The sequence below is a fragment of the Cynoglossus semilaevis genome, chromosome 5 (genome assembly GCF_000523025.1).
Source record: "Cynoglossus semilaevis isolate Cse_v1.0 chromosome 5, Cse_v1.0, whole genome shotgun sequence".
NCBI classification, from domain to species: Eukaryota; Metazoa; Chordata; class Actinopteri; order Pleuronectiformes; family Cynoglossidae; genus Cynoglossus; species Cynoglossus semilaevis.
In genome coordinates, this window is record NC_024311.1 from 6,141,487 (window position 1) to 6,162,890 (window position 21,404).

A 21,404-nucleotide genomic window follows, 5' to 3' on the forward strand; every position below is an offset into this window, starting at 1 on the left:
GCACTTTTGTGTGTTGTATAAATGTGAGTGAAGGGTTAATTGGAATTTTCCTCCATACTTAAAATATCAGAAATGAAAACCTTTAACAGCCTCTTAGAGAAAAATGATCAGTGGTGTTGATCACCGAAAATGATTTTTCTTGGCAGAGAATCCAAACAAAAAGTACCTTAAAAAGGATGTTTAAAAATGACTGGACGCTACGATGAGACTGAAACATTTTCAAATATTTCACAGGGTAAACGACACAGCCTGTGTGAACGGATCAACATTATGAAGTGTCAAATCAATCCCCTGGTCAAGACCAGAAATTAGCTGTAAATACCATTCAATGTACATTTGCCTGATTGACATAATGTGAACAGCACTGTGTGTTCCAGATATACTGTGTAAGAGTGTGGAAGCTGACAGACAATGACAAGGACTGACTGACGAGAGAAGAAGTCTGACAGACCCAACGAGAACACAGTCGAACACAACATCAGCATGTACCATGTCTGTCCCCGTTGGAATCTGTCAGGGTATTTTCACGCACCTCTTTTTCCCAAAACAATCACAATTTGAAAAGATGTCAGCATTCACAAAAAAACTTTTCCTAAAGTCAGAATGAATGCACATTTTCATATTCAATAGAAAACATGGATGGACAGAGGCTGCAGGAGCCTCGCTCCTGAAAGAGGTTAGTCCTTGGATGAACAAGTCTGGCTGAAGTGGATTTTTTTAACATTGTCAACTCACAGAATGTTAAATGGTTTGGTTTACTTTTTTTTATTTCAATTTCTGTTTATTTTTAACTATTAACTATTAGTTATTATTATTAAGAACAGGTTCCTTAACTTTAAACACATTTTGAATGTCACCATACAGTTTAAATATATATATACATATATGTACATATATAATCATACATATATATATATATTTATTTCAATTAGTCAATAAGGTCAATAGTTTGCAGTCTTCAATATCCCTTTATAGAGTGCATACACAGAGCTACAGTGCTGTTTGTTGAGTACAAATCCTGAGTAAACATGCTTCGTGGTTCTTATGATCAGATACTTAAAGTATATATTTTCTGTGTTTAGACTGTGTTTGCTGTGCAGGTTACGCAGAAAAGGCAAACTTCTGATGAATGCAGTCCCCTGTGTCCCTCAAGTTTAATATAAATATTATCATTTATAGAACCTCATCCTATATAGACAGCATTTAGCCATTTAGCCAACATGGGGAAGGTATATGAGTGAGTGTAAGAGTATAACAGCCTGCAGCTGTGGTGAAGAAAATGATTACTATTTATTTTGCTTAGTCCGATCTCCTACAACGTTCATAAAGCTTCATCGGTGCCCATCTGGTCATCTGGTGATAGTGAAACATACAAATCACTTCCTTTTCACATATTTGAATATCTTCCAGAGACATCTAACCGTGCGGTGGAGCTCATTTCTGGTACTCTTGGCGAATAGTTCTCATTCTTTGCTACTTTTGCTGCATAGATGAATTGCAATCATTTACTTCAAAGAGCCCAAAGGCTTTCAATCCTCACCCTCTGTCTTTGCATGTGTGTGATCAGAACATCATGTTCAATACAATACGGTTCCATTATGACTGATTTATATTCATCTCTGCTCCCTACCTCTGTCTTACTCTGTCCCCGTTGGCAGCACCACCTTTGTGGCTCCTGAAATGTGCACAATGTCACATAGCTGAAATGTGGCCCATTATGTCATCTAATGAGACAGGCTAGCCATCTTAGATCAAATGAATGTACACTTACTTGTCCATACCTGAAGGTTAGCAAGTCACTGCCCCCCCACCCCCTCCCACACACACACACACCCCTTCACCTAAGTGGAACATTTTTCTTTGAATGACCATCAGCATGGTAAGAGGCAGACTTCAGCCACACGCAGAGGTTGCCTAGGTTACTTGTGTTCCCCTTTGTCTATGTTGGTAAGAACAACAAATGGCTGTATGTAAACGTGCACTATGACTAATGCAGTGTGTGAAATGAGTTGTCTATGCTACTTATAAATGGTGGGGAAGTACAATCCGAGTCCAGTGCATCAGTTATATTTCCTTTAGCTGCTGTGTTTGCAGGCATGCTGGTGAACTGACCGCACATGTTGAATATGATGAGGATGAACGCTGTGGAAATGGTCTTCTTAGGTGACTCGATTGAGACTAATGCCTGTAGGTGGCAACCATACCTCATCAACAACTGAGTCACACACGGTCGCGTACTAACGCACGCACGCACGCATACACACGCAGACATCAGCTGTGGGCTTTGTGCGTTTATGCCATTGATCCCTGATAATTGACGACCGCTGGGTGATTTAAATAAGCAGATGGACAATCAGGCAGAGTGGTCAGAGTTGAAGTGGTCGCAGAGCAGCACAGGAACACGATCACGCCTCCACAGACGCGCACCCACGTCCACTTACTTTGACTGACCCACGCACACATACACACACGTGACTCGGACACGGCTGCACGCACTCAAACACGCGTGCGTTTCAGAGAGCCGTAGCTTGAGACTGTGATTTCAACGTGTTCGCTATTCAAGTCATGGACTGCAGAGAGCGGGGGAGCCATTAGGAGCCTGTGGCAGAAAGAACCCGCTTTATGTGCAACACACGGATGATGCTGGTGCCGCGTTCCACGCCGCCAGGATCAGACACCTTCTCTCCCTGACACGTAGGATTATTACTAATAGCTGCGCTTATGTAATCAATGACAGCGAGGCTGTCTTTTTAGGAGGGGAACAGCATCTCCTGGATTGTTTCCTTTACCCCTGATAGAAAATGCCGTGTACCATATGCTCTGCGATTTTTGGAGCAGCCTATGACAAGCCATTTGTCCTGATGCGGCGCGTGTGATGGTTGCAGTGGGACGGATATTCTTAATTTTGTCCAATAGGCGTTCTTAGATTTTTTCCTATTCTTTCTTTCTTTCTTCTTTGTAGGACGCTCCTGTACTTGTATCAGCAATGCTGTAAATAAGCAGCCAGCGATTGCCGTCTATTGATGCCGTCTCCTGTCTGGCGTCTATACTGATCTGCATTTGTTTCAAAGATATACGGGAAGAAAAAAAAAAAAAAAAACTAGCAAAAAGAAAAAACGGACAAACTTGGGAATTGACTTTATCTTTTTCCATCTCTTGATAAATACTGTCTTTCCTGGTAGGTTTTATTTCCGCTGATTGTTGAAGAAGAAACCAACGAAGGAAGTCATTTTTTTGGATTCACTGCTTTAAAGACTTGAGGGCCTGTACAGATTTGATCCCTCATCAAAAATCACAGGACATTCCCCTCCTCAGTCCAGAGGACTATCTTCCGAGCTCTAGGCAGCCTCCACTGCTGATCACCTGAGGGGTTTCATTTCACTTACATCCGAGGGAATGGTGGCGGCGCCGCAGAGAGGCGCAACTCTTTCTGAATGTTTGGTATTTTTCGCTGGACGAACATCTTGACTTGTGGTCGAGGCAGACGTGGACTGCAGCAGCCTCCAGTCCCTTTCACATGGAGATTTGCGCCTCAATCGCACTGCACATCTCGAAAACGGGGAACCGGGCCCTGCTGATTTTCCCTGCACTGCTCTCAGCCACGATTCCATTCATTCCAGAAAATGCGTAAGTGTTTCTGCTCAATTTCCATCGCGTGAGCTTAAATTCGGGCAGAAAATTCTGCTGTAAAAAAGCCTGTTACTTCTCGCTTTCAACCCATGATGTTTAGTTGTCTTTCGGACTTGTATGACAGTACAGGTACTTAATCACATAGACATATGTATATACATATATTTCCATCTGCTGTTTTACCGTGTATATCAAACTGCGTGAATACAATTATTAGTTTTATCTTTTGCATGGAAAAAGAAATAGAAGTGTGGGGTGCAGGGCTTGTGGGGTTAGCTGGTGCAACAAATTGTGCGTTTAAGCGCCTGGCACAGACCAAGCGTGATGTGTAGACTCTGTTACCAGTGGAACGTTACTGCTAGAAAAAGAGCCTACGTCATGTGGTGATTCAAATTCAGTTCAGGTAGCCTCAGCATACACGTTTGCAGCAACAAAAAGAGCACCGTATTGGCCAGGTGGCCAAGCTGGCCCACAGAATTCTTCCTGTGAGTTTTGTTGTGAGCCTAATTTCAAAGAATCCCTTTAGGTTCTGCCCTGTCTGCCATTTCTTTGGGTCTTTATTTTCTGTTTATAGTCGACGTGTCCAGAGAAAACACAGTAAGAAAAGCGCCCCCCCCCCCTCCCCCATGGGTGATTGAAATCAAACCTTATCATAAGCTGAGCAGCAGAACCAGTCTATTTGGAATTTGGAGCCCTGAAGCCGTGCAGTTGTTGCTTTGATAATACACATGCTTTAAATGTGGGAGGGAGCTGTCCAACAGACAGGGGTGCTGAACATGCTTACATGGTAAAGGGAACTGCATTTCCACAGTTATCACATCTGGAACAACCAAAGGTGCTGCAGCCAATGCATCCTGAACCAGTTTGTCCTCAAGTGTAAATTTTTATAGTCACGCCTGGTGATTTTATGACCTGCCTGTAAAATGAAGGACACAGTCTGAGTGTTTAAGAATGGCTTTGTCATTTAGTTGGTTGCCACAGGGGCACGGTCTAGCAATTATATTTCACCTATTGTGTGCTTGATTGGGTTGAGGGGTTGATTGTTTAATGTAATCTGAATAAATTGCTTATAATAGAGTGCCACTTCACATGACAGAACGACTTATTGGCTTTCTCATTTACTTAGTATATAGGTAATCCTGAGATAGTCATGGAACATTCTCAATTTAATTAATTTGTTTTGACTAGATCAAGCATACACACACAAACACAACAATCCTACTAATAATAGTAATATATAATATGTATATATACATATGAACTTAATTCTCCTTTTGATAGGGTTTTTTCGTATTCCTCCACATCAGTGTGTAATATCACACTCTGCTAACAGCAGAAATTAAGGCCAGGCATCATTATTGTCTCAGTAGGGAATTTTCCACTACGTACTATCTGTAGCTACAATCTAATCACAAATGAGAAGCTATTGGAACATTGTGAGTATTTATCTTAGTAGTACTTGAACCTGTTGAACTGCAATATGGCAAAGAACATTGTCTCCAAAATACCTGTGGGGTTCAGCTTTGCTGTGACTGGTGACCATTACTGTCAGGGAGGTAAACAGGATTTCCATGCTCAGTGAACAACTGCAGGACCTGTCATGGTTAGTGGATTTGGATTTGTCACCTGTACAAGAGTCCTCTGTCATCACAGAACACAAACGCATAAGAAACCAGATCACTGTGACAGGCATAACTTTGGCCATTCGCCTGTTTGTGAAAGGTGTATGTAAACCATGTTAGAACAGCCATGACAGAAACCTCCGCTACAGGAAACAAGCATTTGAGTGAATGTTTTTTTCATAGGTGTCAAACATCCAAACTCTGGTTCAAAACAGAAAGAAGTCTACCATTTAAATGTCAAATATATCTTTGCTACTCAGTCAAGTAAGTAAATGAGTTTTGCCCAGTGTACACACTTCACATGGGGACCACAACTGAAATACTTCCCTGGCAATGCAGTTGTGGCAACTAGGACCCACACATTTTCCTGAAAGACAATGTTTGGTAATAAAGTACGCTTTTAGTTAGTAAATTAAAAAAATAATCTTTAATGTAGTGCACCAATGTGGTGTTACTTATTTGCCAGGCTTTTTATATCTAACAATGACAAAATAGGAATAGGCTCTCTATGACTTCCAAACTGCACTTTAGTAATTTGATTATCTGATTTTGTAATTTACTACCTCTAAAAGCAGACTGGATGGTCCCTTTTTACCATTGCACCTAGATGTTATGAAAATGTGAAAAAATAAGCTACAAAATAACCGAACATGACCGAAGAGAACTTTTTTTTTTGGTTCCATCTCTAATCAACTTGGCCTAGACAACTGCACGTAAATGATGTATGGCTTCTTCTTTGTAAGATATAGTCCCAAGGGGCATTTTTAAACAGTGACAGACTGCGTTAAGTGACAGTGATTTTCCTAAGTAGTCCTGAGTCTATGGCAGCGTGTCTGCTATAGTAGCATAGCCGTTGCTAATGCAGTTCCACCTAAGGGCTTAAAGGTCAAGCAGAGTCAGCAGCAGTTTTGTGGCTTTGGGCTTTTTGCACAAAGATTAAGTAACTGTAGTTGGTGACAGTACTAAATATTTGGCTATCCTGTTGTAAAAATGGACTTACTATGTGCGAATTCCCAGTGTATGGATTTTTTTCCAGGAGCTCTTATTTCCTTCCAGGTTTCAGGACTGATGACCTGTATAGAGCATCCAGTACATTTCTTTACACCATGTCAATACTACACTGGAAGATACAACATAAAATACCAGTCATTCAGACTTCTGAATGACTGGTTATTTTATGTCATATCTAACATCTAAAAACACTGAGCCACTGGGTCTGTGCAGGAGTTAAGTTCTAATAATCACAGTAATTTAAACAGTTTTACTGTATGCAGGCTGATTTTCTTTCTCATTATAAACCTCAAAGACCTGTCAGTCAAACCAGGATTCATTAGAATGTTCTTTGTGTTATGGTTCAACCTCATTAAGACAGTTAATTAATGCAGCAGGTGTCAATCTCTTTTGGCTGTGACAATTGTTACTGTCAAAGAAACGTGGACTGGATTTTTTCTTATAGATTTTTTAAAGTCAGCCTGTGGAAATTCCTACATATTCACTAATATGTAATTCAAGGGCTACCAAGCCTAGGTGGAGCTCTACCAGATGTGTTTTGCTGTTGATTCCCTGTTTCATGTCATTATGTGTTGATTATTTGCAGGTTTTTTTCAGAGGGATTATGAGGAGAAAGTGTCACCTTGGGCTCTGGAAAATGTGATGAGGATCACATTGATTATTGAAAAGCATCAAAAGATTAGTTCATTGTGAAAAAAAAACAATTTTTGCCAAACATTTTTTTTTAATTTAGAGTACTAAAGTGTACTTTCTTTCCTGAATAAATTACTGCATCACCTACTGCAGGCTTGACAGCTCCTCTGCATAATCTTGGCATCTGGTAAACCACAGGAGTCCTTTTGTGTAGATTAACACTCAATTTAAAAGCTTTTGGTTTTAATCTGAGAATGAAAAATATGCTGATCCATTTCAAACTACATTCATTTCCTTTGCTCTCACACATTTGGCAACTGATGGCAGCAGTCTATGCTTTTGAAGGATAGGCTTTGGTCTGCAGGAGCATCGTGTTGTGCCATCACCATTTAAATTACCAGCAGTCTTTTTCACATGATATGGGGATGGGTTTTGGGGAGTAGCGATAATTTATAGCTAAGGTCCTTCTAGGCCTGTGCTTTCTCCATTTTGATAGATAACAGTATCTTTTCAGTAGCACCTCAACCAAACATGTGTTTGTGTCAAGTGAAGAGACAGACCAATCAGAAAGGTTGGGCCACTCGGGTGTGAAGGAGTCCAATTCATGCCAGCCTGGAGAGACTTAGTTTTCAATGTAGCAGCTTAAGTCATGCTTTTGTGCAGCAGAAAGAGGATTATTTAGCAAATCCTGCTCTCTGTCATTCACAAGTCTACATTTCTTTAAAAAAAAAAAAAAACAACTAATGATGAGTGGTATGCAGAGCTGTAAGTGCATGTCTGTACATCCTTACATCCATTTGTACCAGGACTACTCTGAAGTTGCTTGTAAAATGTGTGAACGTACCTTTTAGCAAAAATGTCATTTTCTTTAATGACTAATTGACTGTTTTTACTTTGGCTTTCAGTGTCATACTCTCCCATCTGTGGAGTATAACATGTGTCTGCAATGGCTTTGAGAATCAACCAGCCATCAACTCCCATGAGAGTCTGTACAAGAGGAAAAAAATGTTTAGTCTAAGAAAACTGTGATTTTTTTCCCTCTAACAATAGACCATTCCCTGCAAATGCAATGAGAGCCTCTTCTACAGAATCTACAAAAACAAGATTTGCCATTAAGGAGTTAGACATAATTTATTCATGCAATGTAATTCATGGTGAAACTGTGATCTTATATACAGTGAAATACCACCCACTGTTCAGAAAAAGGCATAAAAACAAAAACCATGCTCTGCGTGTAATAATGGCTTATTCTTTTATTATCAGGTAAACAAGTTATGTTTTGGTAGCATTTAAATCCTTTATTTATGTTAGGGAACACTTAAAAAAAGCAATTCAGCGCACAGGAAAATAAAAGAGGGATTTTAACGGTCTAGTTAAAAAGAAAATCATACATTGAATAAATAAAGTACAAATTCTTAACAAGAGACAGGATTGTGTGATGTGTCAGTCAACATATACAGAAATTAGAACCAGGACTAAAGACCAAGTTTAGTCCATCCATGAGCTCTTCTAGCCACTCCTGTTGCGCCGTTGTTGTTTATTGGCCTGGATTTGTGAAACTTAGCCTTGAACACCATATTGGTTCAAGATACATATAAAACAGTGTAAACAACGTTGTAAAGGAAGTTCTAACTGGAAACTTCTCATAAAGTCCTTGGATGTAAGATGGCCTTAATATTGAAGAAAATTCAATTGCAAAGTTTCTATTAAGTTTTTATGTTTGACCTTCATCACAGATACAATTCCTGTGATAGGAAAAAAACCTTGAAGTTTTGATACTGAAATGCTTTTCTTCATTTTTATGTTAGCAAACCAACAATCTCCCGCACTGTGACTGAAGTCACGTCCCTTCGCCGCTAACATCTGTTCTCATGAAAAACCTAAGGGAAAAAGGAAAAAGAAGAGGTGTTTCAGTATGTCCATGAAGAGACTCTTCAGTGTTATTCATTTCTCCTCTGTCCATCTGTGTAGCCAGTATGTTCCAAACTACCAAATATTCCTCAGCATACTGTGATTCTAGCATTTGTTACGAGGGGGAATCAGAAAAATGTTTATGGCATTTCGAACACAGTTAAGTTTAGCATTAGGGATAAGGTATCGGTTCAGTGGGACTTTAATAGTTTATATATATGTATATGATCCTGACATTTTGACCAGTATGCGACCGATAACACTCGTGAATTTCTGATCGAGCCACCCCTAATTAAAGTATAACCAAGAAACATAAGATATATACATACAATCCTCAAAGCTCTGACAACAGTTACTTATGTAAAGTCATACATGTGATAACCAATTTTCACCATAAAATTGGGTAAGTAATTATCTCCTTGACAAATGGTAAAGTGCACGTGTCATGCAGCAGAGTTATGACAACCGTTACTTTTTATTTTTTATTCTTTTGTGAGTGTAGGACGGCCACTGCTAGAAGAAGAGTTCTGGAGGACTAAATAATTAAAGTCTGCGACAAACAAGAGGCAGGACAGATTTTTGTCCGTCTAGAGGTCATTGGCATCAGCTACGAACATGGATCCTAGCGTTCACTTCAACGATGTGGACAGGTGATTACACTTTCTAACATTCTTTAATTACTTTACTCATTGTGTGATCAATATGCGGCTGTTTAATAAAGGATTATCTTCCATTTCATTTCCGGAAAATAATAGCATGTGCGCCAATATCCTCCTGCTGGCAAACACAGTGACAAAGCATTAGCAGTGATTGGACTCCATCTCAGCCTGAATGGTGCCGGTTCGAAGAAAAGAATATAAAAAGATATAGAACGTGATAAAAATGTAATAATTTTCTCTGTGATGCTGCATTTTCAATAGAATTTAGGAAATGTGGGCAATGTGTGTGTAAAAGTTGGACCACCCCAAAATAACTTTGAATATAATATAAGCTGAAAGTAATGTTTTAATGGCCCCTGCCAATCGGTCTTTAAGATCCATTTAGAGATTAACTGCACACAGACGACTAGATAATAAATACTCAGATGTATTCACTGTCATCAATGGAAACGTTTAAAGAAGAAATTGTTTTATTGAAGTGAGACAGATTTATTCAGTAGTATTAATTTACATTTAAATTCAGAAAACCTTGTTTTTTGCCCTTGGGTCAAATAAAAAGTCAGACGTGGTACACTGAGACAGAAACAAGTTAATAAAACATATAATAAAAAGATCAAAAGAATATTAGGCTTTGATAGTATTGCAGGATTTTTTGTTGTTTTTTTTTACCAATTTACAATTTTATACACTGGTTTGGTTAGAAATTGTAATCTAAAAAATTTGCACCCAAAATAACCAAAGAGATAAATAGATAAAATCACCAAGTAAACAAAATGGTTACAACAGACAAAAAACAAAAGTAAAATAACAAAAATATTCCTTCATTTACCTTCCAATTCATTTTAAACACTGGTTTCCACCACATAAAAAAATCCTTATTTTTAAAGTGTGGTGGACTCTTATGTATTAGGTCACAACCTACAACATCAATACAACATCAGAAGACTGGAATCAAGTTAACTGCAATTGTTCTATACATTTTGAGACAATGGAAAAAGAAAAAAAAATGAAATAAGTAATACATGTGTTAAATGTGTTATAAATCCTTAATATGTTTTCAAAGATTTAATGGTTCTTTCTTGCGGGTTAAATAAACGCACTGAATAAAGTCGTAGATAATTCAACAACCTGACAAAGATACACACTTATGATAAATTGTCAAGGCTTTTCAAAAGACTGCTGGGAGATGTGTCTTAGAACATTTATCTTAGAACTTTGTTAAACAGCTCAAAGATGGAAGTAATAAAAAGCTACTAGGTATTTATATTTTCTGTGGGTCTCTACTTTGTAAACTCAGATACAACAAGACAATCAAGACATTGTTCTTTGTAAAGTCTTTGGGTTTAATATTCTGTAGACGAAGTCGTGAGTCAGACTTCTAGGGTTGAGTTGCTTCTATCTATTTTATGTTTTTTACAGCAGCAGGTCTGCTCATGTCCATGGTCCTGGGGGGCAGTGGTCCTTTTCTAAAAGGTAAAATTCAGCAGTGCAGGTTGGTCCCCTGGGGCGAGGCTAAACCCCACTGCTAGAAAGACCACACAGGGAATAAAACCCAGTCCCAAATTGCATATGGGAATTATCCATTTTGCAGACTCATAATTAAGGTAGATGCTGGACGAGACAATAGGTCATTAACTGCATTGTTGTTTAAGATGGGGACAAAAGGGTATTGTTTTGATGTACTTTCAATCGATTTTTAAATATTTCACCCTTTTTGACCCTAACACTGTTCACATATACAGACACAGTGGCTATAGTACTTGTTTACTCAGCCAAGAAATCAATAAGTAAACAAGGTTAAGCTTGATAATCCTCGTTCTGTCCACCTTAAATAATTAATTCCCTTTCCCATACATTCAATGTATTTAATTAACATACATCAGATGTGTTACACATATTCATCAAATCAATAAGACTACACAGTATTTACAGCTTCCATGTGATCAGATAGGCACTGCAGTACAGGTCTGTCTGCTCCTCTGGTTAATCAGTGTCATCACACCCACCTGTGTCCTGGGTTTCCTTGTTCATCTGTCTAACTGTTGTCACCTGGTGCCCTGGGTATATCTACCTCTCTCCCTCACTCTCTCTTTGTTTGGTCATTGTTCAATGTGGTACGTTTAAGTTCAGACTTTTGTTAAATAAATTATTTGTGTCTGATATTCTGAGTGCTTCACTTTGGGTCATGTCTGCATGCTGTTTTAGTGAATGTGACAGTGACTTCCTCTGATCAAATTCTTTTTTTTTACTTTAGATACTGAACAACTAAAACTTGTTATGCTCCCTGTAAAAGATAGGAAATAACACTGAGTAAAAAACATTTTGTTCTTACTATAATTCTAATGTTGCTGTTTCCAAAGCCACCGTCGATGTGGACCATGTACTTTTTATGAAACATTACTGATTAGCACATCCTGAATTAGAATTAACAGCCAACATTTTCTGCTTCCTTCCATTTTTGAGTCATTTCTCTGGCCTGTAAATGTTGTGTAATTAAAGTGTAGGACTTTTTCTTTTTTTTTTTTAAGCTGTCCTGGTGGGTTACATATAAAGAAATATGAGCTTCCAGTGCCCTGGCTGCAGGCTGTGCAATACTGAATCTCTGGGCATTGAGTTTGACACTATTACAGTAAATAATGCTGGAAAACAAATTAATTTAGGTTAAGGTTGGGAATACAATCCTAGGATTAGAATCAAAAACTGCAATACTACAATGGGTAAGGTATTAACTAAGAATTGGGGTTTTGGCTGCAGTGAATTTCAAGTGTGATGTTAATTAGCACAGAACACTAAGTGGAAAGTGGCTGCTGGGTTAATCATTGGGTTTGCAGCATTGTTGTTAAAAAACTGGATTATTGAGTTGAGAGGATAATAGAAAGTTCTTACAGATGTTCTTAACTTGCACATATTAATCGAGACAAAGACAAAAGTGACGACTTTAGTCAAGGACTTATTATATGGTTGACTGGGATTTCCTGGTAACAATTACATTTAAACATGATACACGTGAGAAGAAACGTCAAAGTTATTAAGACTAAATGTACAGCATGTGGATGTTGAGCAGAAATGTTTTATTAAAATCAGCCTGGATACAGTGACTGAATAATATAATATATTAACATCTTCACCGAGTGCCCTTTAGTATTTCTGTCTGACTTCTATTTGCTCTAATTACAGCCCAAACCTCTACCCTCGAGGGATTTTCTAGTGGGTGTCCTGATTTGAGAAGCTACAGTTTTGTCCTCGAGTTTTATGGTTTGCTAATTAGAGATTCACGGCGGCCAGACAAACGACAAACCATTCTTTACTCTGCAAAGGCCATAGGCAGAGCCATGAATCTGTTGTCAGCCAACCTCAAGTTGGCTTACCACCTGCTTTTGTTGCTTCAATACACAAGTACAGAGTGGAATCTAGCATAGTGCAGCACAATTAATCAAGGCATCCTGTTTGCTATGCCAGTGGGCTGTATATCTGACAGAAGTTTCACTTCTTTCTCCTTCCTGTTAACTTTGCCTGGCCTTATTGTGACTTATCAAATGACTGTAATAAACAATGAGATTCAAATATCACTGATGATTGTTAGTCTTATAATATAAAGCTATCGAATGAAGCACAGCTTGTACAAACATATGCCGTCTACAGGAAAAACCCGATTTCCAACATGTGATGTTTCTCCAGAGATCATAGCATAACAAGGATACTTTATGTTGGATGAATGAGGATAGCAGCAGATTGTTATAGAAGTCAGCAGACTGAGATAATCAAGGAGATGTGGAACTAAGACTGGAGTACAAAAGAAAAATAAATTGAAGAGGGAATGTACTGGTTTTATATGGCTCAGATCAAAGATTAGAGATGGAAATATACAACGAGTACATGTGCAGAGTGTTGGGATGATAGTACAAGTACTTACGCGAGCTAATGAAATAGGGAGATGAGAGAGAGAAAGGGACATATGGCAGAAAGATTATGAAAAAGGAAGTTCTTGGCTTGGTTGGTGTGATGGGCCAAATGTGAAATAAATAACCTGCAAAGATGGACAAATATGAACCAACTATGAAACCTCAGTTAGAGAAAAATGGTCAGTGGGCCGCATCCAGCGCTCTGGACAAAGATTGTTCTGCTTCGGGAAAGTAGCAGCAGTAAATTCTGTTACCTCATGCAACAGATTTACTAATGAATGAGACATGTTTGAGAGGCAAACTCTTTTTCAAAGCTTTTTTTTTGGGGGGGTAATAGTCCACACTCTTCATCCTCAAGGTTCTGTTGTGGGAAGTTGGAACACCTTCCACAGCCAGCTGAAGAGAACAGTGTGATTATTCTGCCATTTGATGCACTGAGTTCAAATCTATCAAATCTACCCTGGGTGACAACACGCCTTTGGGAAAGCTTTGCCTCAAAGCCTAGGCAGATCTCATTGTCTGCTTATCAGCTGTGCCTAACTGAGATATTCCCTCATAGAATTAGGGATAATTCCTGAAGTGATGACTGTCATGATGAGTCTCTATCTCTCATGTAAATGGGTCGGTCCTCTGTCTCGTTCTACTTCTTCTTCATCTTCCCTGCTAATCTCATTCTCCACATATTTTTTTCTCCTACTTCATTACAGACGTCTATAAGGAAAGATATTAATGTTGCTTCCTGGAAAAACACGCACCGACTCTATGTTAAAACTCACTGGGAACATAGATTCATGAGACATGGTAAGGAGTTCAATGAATGTATGATTCATTAATAACTTGGCATACAGTGCAGACTCCTGCTGCTGGAGTACACTTAATTGGATTAATTGCCAAAGATGAACTGGCACAAAGTCAAACACGACTTAAACGACAAGGAAATCTTGTAAAGCGGAAAAAATTGCCTCTTTAGTATGTAGCAGAGAGTCACCTCTGCTACATTTTACCCTTTTATGACAACACACTTCCTCCTGGATTGGAATGAGGCCCTTAGAACATCCTGTTCCCTTGTTGCCCCAAACTAATCCATTACTGGTAAACTGCATTGTTTGCCACAAAAGCTTTTTGTCCTTCACTTTCGAAGGGGAAAGGGAAAAAAATACAATGAAAGCCTCAGCGATGTATATCCTCCATTATAACAAAGTCTCTTTTTTATGTTGTAAAGTGCATTATATCTCTGAAGAATATCCAAACCAGCTGGAGCACTTTGGAGAAGCCACTTGTTCCTTTTCTTGTTTTCTACATCTTTCAGCCGTGTGTGGATCTGGTGGTTTCATTCCATGTTTAAGTGGTGAACATGTTATGTGTTGTTTTCATCCATTTTTATTCAATGCTTATACTCAATACTTCTCTTCTCATTCAGTTACATCATGGTTTCTAATACACTATTGTTTTCTGAGATGACGAAAAATGTTCAGTTATAAAAAACAAATATAATTGATGATGCTAAAAACAAACAAAAAATGTTTTGTCTCCATTTTTGTTGATTATGAGGTTTCTAGATTTTACATTTTAAGTGCATTTTAAGTTAGTTTGTCCACTTTTCTAAAACTGTACTATAACTACAGTATTTAAATACACATCTGTTTTTTAGCTTTACAGAGAGTACTATCAGTTTGTGCATATGTCCCTGTAATAAGAGTTTGTAGCCGATTTCCACCAAAATTCTGTTGCATATATGATGTTATTTCAGCAAATGTGGCATGTTAGAGGGGCAGCTGGACAAACAACATGCTGAGATCAATGTAAGACGACCTTTTTTCCTTTTTACCAACAAACCAAGGCATTTTTGTGCTGTGCAATTATATCAGAGATCCCTAGTTGACTAGTTGTTTTCAGTTTTAAGAAAGTATTTTGGAAAGCATATCATACTTTTAGTAAAACATTTAAATATTTTTTGAATTAAAAGTTTTGTTGCTCATTTTCTCTAATCGGTTCTTCCAGCAGTTTTCTAACAGAGCAGAAAGTATTAGTTACACTGCCCAGCAAGGACATCCCATTTTCATGTCTTCCAGTTGTGTTTTGTTATTCTTGCGTATCAGTAATATCTAGACTGTGCATCTTAAATCATTTAACAGAGAGTGGAGTAGATAGACTATGGGGCATATGGCACTGCTGGAGCGGAGCCACGTGGCTTGAGGCAGGATGGGCAGAGATTGGTTGTGCTTGATTCTGTTCTGTTTTGCCCTGCATTATGTTTAACTGTAGCATCTAAGGTGAAGACAATGTTTATCCACCAGCAGTGAATTGTGCAATAAAATCAGACGGTTTTGCTTCATATTGTTAAAAAATCTTATCCTCAGTTATTTATTTACCAGCGGATACAGACAGTGAAAAGGAGAGGCAGAAGGAGATGAAGGTCGCCTCTTATCCAACAGTGGAGGGAGAAAAAAAAAAGACACTGTGTCCACATTTTATTTATGGGCAGTTTGTCCCAACACTAACATTCTGTTCAGCACTATGATCTACTGTGTTTGGATAAATGCACTCAAGAAAATGCTGCTGCAGAGCTATAGAGACCTGCTGATGGACTGTGTGTATGGACTGTTGATTGTGAGTAGAGTCTGTGGTTCCATCTAGTTCATATTCATGAGCCAAATGGTGCAGGATGGAATATTCATGAACAAATTAGACGTTCAAAACGCCAGTGTGAGTGAGGCCGTACAGCAAAATGCAAAAGGGACTCATAAACTTTCACTTGAATATTTTTCACCTTTTACTGGCCTGATGCGCAAATTCCCACTCCCTTTTTCTCTATCACTGATCCTGATGTGGTTTACTGGTGCAGAATACATATCCAGACTTTTTGGGTAGCAGAGAATTCTGCGTTCTACGTATCTGTAGGCACCAGTAAAAACATAAGTGCAGGGTTTTTAGTGTGTGTGTGTTTAGAAAATATTCATTCTCTTTATTGTATAAGCTTTTTGGAGTCTGCTGGGTTGTAAAAGACATACATTGTTCTGCCTCTCTAATCAGCTGGCGTGCTTGCAGTCGAGACAGAGAAAGAGAAGTGTGTCCAATCAAGCTGAGCCCTGTTTTAAACAGCCCTGCAGTCCTTAGGCAGAGGCCGCGTTTATGACCCAAAATCGAGGAGGCAAGTCTGGCGCTCGTCCAAGCCTCCGAGCTTATATGTTGTTTGAGCATTTTCTGAGGAAATTGCAGCACTGCAAGGATGTCCCGTGTGGACACCTGTACATATGCAACCATCTCTGTGTGTTTGTGTGAACATTCAAAGGGACGATCTTGTGTACAATCAAACCTGTTTTTTTGATGTGTCCATTAGAAAACGAACACAGTGGTTGGAAACTTTTGATGCAATAAAGAAATGCATTATGTAATGAAACAAACACATCCAAACAACAACAACACAACATCACACACACAAAGGTGGTCAACAGGCCCCTGTCACCCAGGTCTAACACCATAACAGAGTGAATACTGTACTCTCAGCGTTGAGAGGGATTACCTTAGCCTCTACCCAACAATTAATTTAAAATGCACCTCATTAGCATCATCCAAATGGAAGCTACTGTAATTTTTGTGATAACAGTGCTTTCATCCAATTATGGTAATGGTGTAGATTAATCTCACACTCGCGTCCATTTGGTGATCATTTATTCTATCCCACAGTGGTAGTCATTAGTTTGAAAGTTCATCTCTTACACTAAAGGTCAAAATCACAGTAATGTCTGCTTGGAATCCAGTAAAACAGATTATTAGAAGACATTCACACCTGTTATAGATGTCAAACATTGCAAAGATCATTTAGACCTGGACCAGAATATAGAATTATTTTATCTTGGAATTGGAATTGTTTGGTGAAGCTCTGCAGAGAATGACTACTTAAAGTAATAGAAGTACAACAAACACAGTTAAATAGTTTGAGATAATATTGTATGGTTTTGAAGTTTTTCCTTTTATTTTGAGGCCAGTAAAGCATCGCACACATCACACTTAGATTACATCATTTGACTTTGAAAGAGAAAAAAAGAAAACTCACATTCTACAAAAATACCAATTACTGGCCCCTTTAAGACCTGACCTATTTACGAGCCACAGCACAAACTAATGATGTGCATTAACATAGTTCTGCTCTAAAATTTGTAAAATGTAGTTTAAGTAGTTTTTTTTAAAGTTCCAGGTTGTAAGCCAAAGAAAACTCAACTCCTGCTGTAAATTACACCTCCAAAACAGACGAAATGCGATGAGTATAACCATGAGAAAAACTCTTCCTACTGGAAGCACATAATTCGGGCGGATCAGACAAAAGTAGAACTTTTTGGCTCTAGAGATGTTGCCTATGTCTACAGGAAGAGGAGGGAGGCAGATAAACCCTTAAAGAACACTGTCACCGCAGTGAAGCACCAAGGTTGAAGATGCAGCTTTAACTGGGGATTTGTCAAGGTGTACTGAACTATGAGGAAGAAAAAACTTTTTTTTTTTAACAGAAATCCATATAGTCAGCAGCAGAAATGCCTTGTCATTTGTTTTGACAACAACCCAAAATGTTCTTAAACTTTAGCAACGATCTGTTCACTGAGCTTCTCATGGACTTGGACGTAGCGAAGCTCAAGAAATTCCCCAGAACAATGGTCTGCGAAACCTGTGGACAGCGGTCACTTACCTTTCATGAAACGTACCTTTCATGCAACTAACATTAATATATCATAACATTCAACTTTTTGCCTTGATTTTATATCCATCTCGGACAGGAAGCTAACCCTCACAAGCACAAATTTGAAGCTAAGCTGAGAAATGGTAACAGTGAGGTAAATCATGCGGGATCTGATTGACAGAACTGATAAAAACTGACAAAAATTGTCTTTTAAAGCAGTATTTGTAAAGTATTTATAAGAATCCTAATATGACATTTACCTATTAGAAAAAGATTTCAAATACACAGTTGTTTATTTGTCAACTTTTTACACATTTTCAGTAGGATCACCAGCCTCTACTCCATGACCAATGTAATGGACAACCAAAAGCAGATTTTAGCTCAGTCATCTGAACGTTTTGTTGGAGTTTGCTATAGTTCAGTGGGTGGGAAGTTCATTTTCCAGCACCCTTCACATTGCCCATTGTACCGCAGCCACCTACTGCTGGTCCCAAGAGCAGATAAGGGGAGGCCTGAGTCAGGGAGGGCGTACGGTGTAAGAACTGTGCCAAATATCACAGTGCAGTTTATCCACTGTGGTGACCCCTGAAAAGAGCAGGAGAAGGTTGTTTTTTTTTTTTGTCAGAACTTTATCTTATTGTCTTCACTGCAGTGGTTTTCTATCACTGCATGTTGATCCAGGACAACATGTCACACAGCCACAGTGATCAATGGGTGTTAACTTAAGACAAGTGTTTTGTCAGGTAGTTTTATTTTTCAGTGGATGACTGGCAGCTTCACTTAGTCTGCTCCACTGAAGCATTAACCTGAACCTTACCTTTTTAATGAAGTGAAGGACACTCACTGAGCTGCCTTTCCCCCTGTAAATACTCATTTAAAAAAGAGAGAGAGGGAGAGAGAGAGAGAATGTCATCTCCAGCTCTGATCCATCAAAATTACTTTGTGACTCAATCCTAAAAAAAAAAGACAGCACAGCATGGTCCTGTCGGCAAACGTCTTTTTTTTCTAACCATTTTAATTTTATATGTTCTCATCTGTAGCTAGTGACGGTTTCCTTTGAAGTCCATCATTTTCTGCTCAGACTCATGGCCAACTCCTTTTAAAGATACTTCAAATTAACCAAAAGAACCATTTCCTGCTGGGGTTTTAAAAGTTTACTCCACATCAGTCAGATCCGTGAGAATGAAGTGGATAAGCAAGGGATCTGTCGTCTATGCAGTAGGAGTTCAACCAGCAACTTTATGAAAAAAAGTCATCACTGTAAATTAGGGCTGCATTTATAAGTTAATATAATTGATAATGAACACTTTTACAATGATAGACTTTTTTTTTTACCTTAAAAATAATATATGAATGCACTGAATTCAAACTAGGAAATTGATATAAATATAAAAAAATATATATATTGATGGTAAATAACTCAACATCTAACGTGCTGAATGCACTGAATTCAAACTAGGAAATTGATTGGTAAATAACTCAACATCTAACGTGCTGCAGTGGCTTCACTTTTCTGTCTTTACTAGTACATCATTGCACGTGCTCCATTGACTGTCATATGTAGATCAGCCTCCATCCTCTGGTTTCATAACAGTGCTAGTCTGAAGGTAGGAGACCGAAAGTGCTCTGCAGGTTTAAGAAATAACTCTGATCATGTCAGTTCTGTAAGGTATGACCTCTTTAGGGTAAAGTAGACGATCAAACCCAACAGGACACGGTGCATCACAGGAGGCAAGGAGAAAGATTCACTCTCCTTGCCTCCTTCTACAACTAGGCTCTGTCTCTCAACATGATTTATTGGCTATTTCTCCCTAAATGGGAGGGTAATTTACAAAATTGACGCCATTTTCCATTGAAGGAAACCAGGGACGGGCATTTGAGGCGATAAAACCTTCAATAAATGTTAATTGATGTTATAAACTGGGTGAGCAGCTTTTCTCACTAAATTAACTAAAAGAAAACAATTCAAAAGTAGTTAAGCAACTGCTAGTCTACTTTCATCATTCGAGTGAAATTGCTGGGCTGTATTGGGGACTTCACGCCTCTCATCCAGAGCCAAGTAAAAAAGTTCAAATTGTGCATTTTCTTATGCAGCTGAAGCTTTGAATTCTCTGCAATGTCCTCGAGCCATCTCGTTACGGTTGGCCTGGAGAGGGACACATTTCCAAATGCTCTGTCCTCCTTTTTTCTCAGGGCATATTAGTGCTGCAGAGTCCAGCAAACATTCTTTGTCAGACTCCACATCAGAGAATGGCTAACTGTTACTTGCAGATTTATGGTATATTATTAAGCAGGTCTGGAAGTACGTGTGACTGCTCTGCACCAGTCAAGTTCTTGTGTTTTTCTATGGTTTTGCTTCTGTATTGGCTTTTTAGCTATTGCTTCACAAACAAAGCACGCAGAATGAATAACATTTGCAGTTTATGGCTTGTTAAAACTAATCTGCATTCTGTCAGTTTTCACAGAAAACAACAATCCAAAAAATGAAAAAAATTGGCCTTTATGCTTATTCTAGTCAAGGTGTCCCTTTCTCAATGTGCTTTTGAAAAATGTAATGACCTTGAATGGCCCGACCAAAACACAGCTTCTGTTCCCTATAATAACATTACAGTACGCAACACATCCATAATCCGACTGTATCTGTAGCTGAATTGATTTTCTCTCAGACCTATGTCACACCTCCATTCCTCTTTGCAGCCTCCAGTAGTTCTAAACCAATATGCATCAGATTTACATGTTGGGTTTAACCCATCCACACACGCATAACATACAAATCATACAAACGTCCCCCACACAGCTGTTGTCTCTGTATTACATGGTGATATATGGTGGTAAATGCCGTTGTGAGTGTGCCATACGTACTGTATTATACCACAGATGCATATTAATGTAGCGCTCTCAGTGTCTGAATGGAATGACACGAGCCTGAATAGAAATTTGCACAACAATGACTTGGCGTATCAGTAACTGGGGAGGTAGAGACAGTGGCAGTGGACCCAGAGATGTGCAACAGGCGGGATAATTTAATTATTGAAAATCTTGCGGGTTTCTTCCTCTGCTTTCCCCTTGACGGTGTTCAAGGTTAATTGTCATAAGTTCAGGCCAATATACAGCCAAAGCACTAAGGGATGGGACCGGAGGAGAGATGGCACACAGGAATTTAATTCTAAGATGATTGTGCATTCAAGCAATATTTTCCATTAGGCATTGATTTGTGGGCCCGGGCTGCCTTCAGGCACCTTCAAAGAGTTACTCTCATTTTCTGTGTGTAGCCACTGCTCAGTGCTGCTCGGTGAACACTGCAGGAAAAGCAATGCAGCGCATTTAACTGTTGAACCAAGTGTAAGCAAAAGGTCAGGTAATG

General features: G+C 38.8%; 1 protein-coding gene across 1 annotated transcript in view; it reads left to right on the plus strand.

The window, feature by feature from the left end:
• Window positions 1-1,901: 1,901 nt before the first annotated feature.
• The window catches only part of LOC103378799 (leucine-rich repeat-containing protein 4C-like), a 38,625-nt gene continuing 19,122 nt past the window's right edge, over window positions 1,902-21,404 (plus strand). The window contains exon 1 of the mRNA XM_008310136.3: window positions 1,902-3,627. The gene's annotated coding sequence lies outside the window, so the exon portion shown is untranslated. The remainder of the gene's footprint in view (window positions 3,628-21,404) is intronic.